The 4,329-nt window shown below is 52.9% G+C and overlaps 1 pseudogene; it reads left to right on the top strand.

The window, feature by feature from the left end:
• Positions 1 to 2,414: 2,414 nt before the first annotated feature.
• The window catches only part of LOC102772325, a 6,145-nt pseudogene continuing 4,230 nt past the window's right edge, over positions 2,415 to 4,329 (top strand).

A 4,329-nucleotide genomic window follows, 5' to 3' on the forward strand; every position in this document is an offset into this window, starting at 1 on the left:
TCCAAATTGACTGTCACACCATAACAAATGACTGTGCCCACAGCGGAGGCAGGGATCCTGTAACACAAGATGGCTGTGCCCACAGCAGAGGCCGAGTTCCCACAATGAGCCTTAATGAGCAATCAGCAGGGACCTGAGGCTATGTGGTGGTGGGCTGGGGAAGGGGACCTAAGGCTGCATCCCCTGCCTGCTGGGGCTTGACAGGGGACCTCAGGCCACAGCCCCCATGCTGGTGCCAGGCTGGGGGACCTCAGGCAGCTCCCCCCATCCGGCAGGGCTTGATGAGGGACCTGAGGCCATGCCCCCCACCCGGTGGGGCTTGATGGGGACCTCAAGGCATGCACCCTGTTCAGACCCAGGCTGGGGGACCTGAGGCTGCACCCACCCACCTGGCAGGGTTTGACAGGGGACCTCAAGCAGTGCCCCCCAGCCCAGGCCAGGTGACCTGAGGCCACGCCCCTCACCCGGTGGGGCTTGATGGGGCTGGGGCCGGTTGGGTCTGGATCTAGCCCAATAGGGGTGGTCTGGGTCTCGCACGATTTCGAGGCACACGTGGGTGGGTGGGGACTTGACTTTGGTTCCCATGATGCACCCCAGACTCTGACAGGAGGAAGATTTTTATATACATTTTACTAATTTTCTTTCATCTTTGACACTTTAATTATAGAGAAAGGGCAAATAGCAATATTAAAATATTTCATCTAGTTAATTCCCTTTTAATGTGCAAGAATTTTGTGCACCGGGTCACTAGTAATGGTCATAAAAAAGTAAAGAAATAAAGACTAGTGAGGATGTGGAGAAAAGGGAAACTTTATGCACGTTTGGTGGAAATGTAAAATGGTTCAGCCACTATGGAAAACATCAATAAACATCAATATGGAGGCTCATCAATAAATTCAAAATATAACTAACATATGATTCAACAATTCGACTTTTGGGAATATATCAAAAGAAAGCAAACCATTATCTCAAAGAGATTTCTGCACTCCCAAGTTCATTGCAACATTATTCACTATGGCCAAGATATAGAAACAACTGAAGTGTCTGTCCACATATGAATGAATTAAAAAAAAGTGATATGTGGCCCTGGCCAGTTTTGCTCAGTGGATAGAGCGTCAGTCTTCGGACTGAGGGTCCTGGGTTCAATTCCAGTCAAGGGCTTGTACCTTTGTTGCAGGCACATCCCCAGTAGGGAGTGTGCAGGAGGCAGCTGATCGATGTTTCTCTCTCATCGATGTTTCTAACTCTCTATCCCTCTCCCTTCCTCTCTGTAAAAAATCAATAAAAGATATATTTAAAAAAGTGATATGTGTAGATATTTAGATATATATAGGAGTGGATAAAAGTAGGTTTATTGATGACAATAAAGGATTCTGTGCCAAAGTCTGCTTCAGTATAACAAGTAGACTACAAGAATGTGTTAATAATGAAAGCTGGCAATTTGTCCTGTCCCACTGTAACATTCTTTTGAGTTAATAAAGCTATTGTAATAATCATAACCTGTATGTCTTTTTCCATAGGAACAACTGTAAACCTGCTTTTGCCCACCCCTATATATGTGTATTATCCTATCTAATAATAGACAAACATGGTAATTAACCGTACCTCCGACACGCTTCCCATTGGCTAATCAGGGCGATATGCAAATTAACTGCCAACCAAGATGGCGGCTGGCAGCTAGGCAGCTGAAGTGAACAAGAGACTTGCTTGCTCCAGTGATGGAGGAAGCCAAGGTTCCCTGCCTGCCGCTGCCGGCCTCTGAGCAACTATGTTGCAATTATAGAAGCTAAACAAACTCGAGAAACCTGCTTTTGGCCAGCCAGGCCTCAGAGCTGGAGTTGCAACAGTGTTTCAATTATAGAAGCCAAACAAACACAGATTCCCCTCATCCAGGCTGGCCAGGCTCCCAAGTGGGACCCCCACCCTGATCCGGGACACCCTTCAGGGCAAATCAGCCAGCCACCACCCGTGCACCAGGCCTCTATCCTATATAGTAAAAGGGTAATATGCAAACTGACCCTAATAGCAGATGTCCACCTCTTCCCTGCCCCGCCTGGCTTCTCAGATCACTGATCACCAGTGATCCGAGAACACCCAGATGCAGGGCCAGAAGCCGGGCTGTGTCGCTGCCTGGGGAACACGATCCGGTCCCTGGGGGGCGACGCAGCCAGGCCCAAGAAGGAGACCCAGAAGGAGACCCAGGGACCTCCCAAGAGAAGAGTCTCTGTGGTCAGAGGGCGCGGTGTCGGGACAGGAATAAAGACGGAAGTGACTCAGATACCTGGCTGAGGCATTAGACCAGCCAGCAGGGCCTTTCAGCCAGGACTGGGGTGGGGTGGGGCGAGGGAGGCGAGTCGGAAATAGAGAACTACAATTCCCAGGAGGCTTAGCAGCTGGGGCCTGGGTGCCTGGCCATGAAATCAGATGGGGCGTGTTGTTTTGCAAGCCACTTTAACCTAGAGGCTTGCAAGGTTGGAAGTTCTGCGCCTGGAGCCAGGGAGAAATGGAGCTGGAGCAGAGAGAGGGGTCCATGGCAGCCGTGGGCTTTGAGGAGTTCTCAGCACCTCCCGACTCAGAGCTGGCGCTGCCTCCGCTGTTCGCTGTTCGGTAGTCACATCCTGGAGAGCGAGCTTGAGACCGAAGTGGAGTTCCTGTCTGGGTGTCTGGGCAGCTCCAACCTCCAGGAGCGAGATGAAGAGGAGGAGGCAGCCTGAGGCCGGCGGCTGCGGCACCAACAGGAACTCAATCACAGGAAGTACCAGGTGCTGGATCGGTGCTGTAGGGAGATCAAGCAGGTGAAGAAGCGGGTCCTGAACAGGCTCCATCAGATACAGAGGATAACAGAGAGACTCCCGCAGGAGCGGAGGTTCCTCATGAGGGTGCTGTACTCCTACAGCAATGACTACTGGGCCAGCCAGTTCACCATCTTACTGGAGGACGAGGGCAGCCAGGGCACAGACGCCCCTACCCCAGGCAACACTGAGAACGAGCCTCTGGAGAAAAAGGGGCTGTCCCCGCCCAGGAGGATGCCAGCGCCCCGCAGAAGCCAGCAGCCCGGCCCCTCGGCCCCTCGCGAGGGGCCCAGCAGTTGGAAGAGGCGGTGAGTGCCATAGGAAGGGCACCAGGCAGGAGTCCCGCTGACTCCAGAGCTGGGCCCTGTGCAGATAAAGGTGGAGGAAGACTTTGGCGAGAGACTCCCGCAGGAGCGGAGGTTCCTCATGAGGGTGCTGTACTCCTACAGCAATGACTACTGGGCCAGCCAGTTCACCATCTTACTGGAGGACGAGGGCAGCCAGGGCACAGACGCCCCTACCCCAGGCAACACTGAGAACGAGCCTCTGGAGAAAAAGGGGCTGTCCCCGCCCAGGAGGATGCCAGCGCCCCGCAGAAGCCAGCAGCCCGGCCCCTCGGCCCCTCGCGAGGGGCCCAGCAGTTGGAAGAGGCGGTGAGTGCCATAGGAAGGGCACCAGGCAGGAGTCCCGCTGACTCCAGAGCTGGGCCCTGTGCAGATAAAGGTGGAGGAAGACTTTGGCTTCTAAGTGCCAGGGGAAGGGCGCGGGGCGGGAGTCCTGCTGACTCCAGAGCTAGCCCCTGTGCAGATAAAGGTGTAAGCAGTCGAGGCTCTAGACTTAAGTTGGGTTTCTCGGGGGCCAGACAAGCTTGCTGCCCTATCCCACCCTAGCCAGCTCCCCCTTGACTGACCCCCCAATAAACGGACTCGATGCTCTCCTCAGCAAAAAAAAAAAAAAAAGCTTAAAGAGGTATGTTTATAGGATCAAATAGTATAAATATAGATGTAACAGGACAATAAACAGAGAACCTGGCTATGATGATAACCTGAATGCTGCCTCTGTGTCATTCCTTCTTCACCGACTCCGTTCACACCTTTGGGAAGCTCTGGACCTGCTGGGGCAGGACCCCAACATTCCTCTTCTTATAAGGACTTCAGTGAGATGGGCTAAGGGTCCCACTGGAACTGCCTCAATTTAATGTAATCCCCTCTTTAAAGATCTTATCTCCATATACAGGTACATTCTGAAGTTCTGGGGATTAGGACTTTAACATACATTTTGTTGGTTACCCAAATCAGCCCTTAACAACCAGCATGTTTCAGAAAGTAGATTCCTACAGGGTTATTTACCAAACATTCAGAAGTATTTTTAAAAGAGCTAAGCCCCTCGCCCACCGTGCTGACCCCTCCCAGCGAAGAGCAAAGGCCTGGGTTCTGGGCACAGGAGGAAAGCTGGTGCCAGCAGCCAGGGGAAGGGGCCCCCAAGGGGTCCCAGATTACAAGAGGGCACAGGCCAGGCTGAGCCCCCCCCTCCCCCG

Source organism: Myotis davidii, unplaced genomic scaffold (genome assembly GCF_000327345.1).
Source record: "Myotis davidii unplaced genomic scaffold, ASM32734v1 scaffold810, whole genome shotgun sequence".
NCBI lineage: Eukaryota > Metazoa > Chordata > Mammalia > Chiroptera > Vespertilionidae > Myotis > Myotis davidii.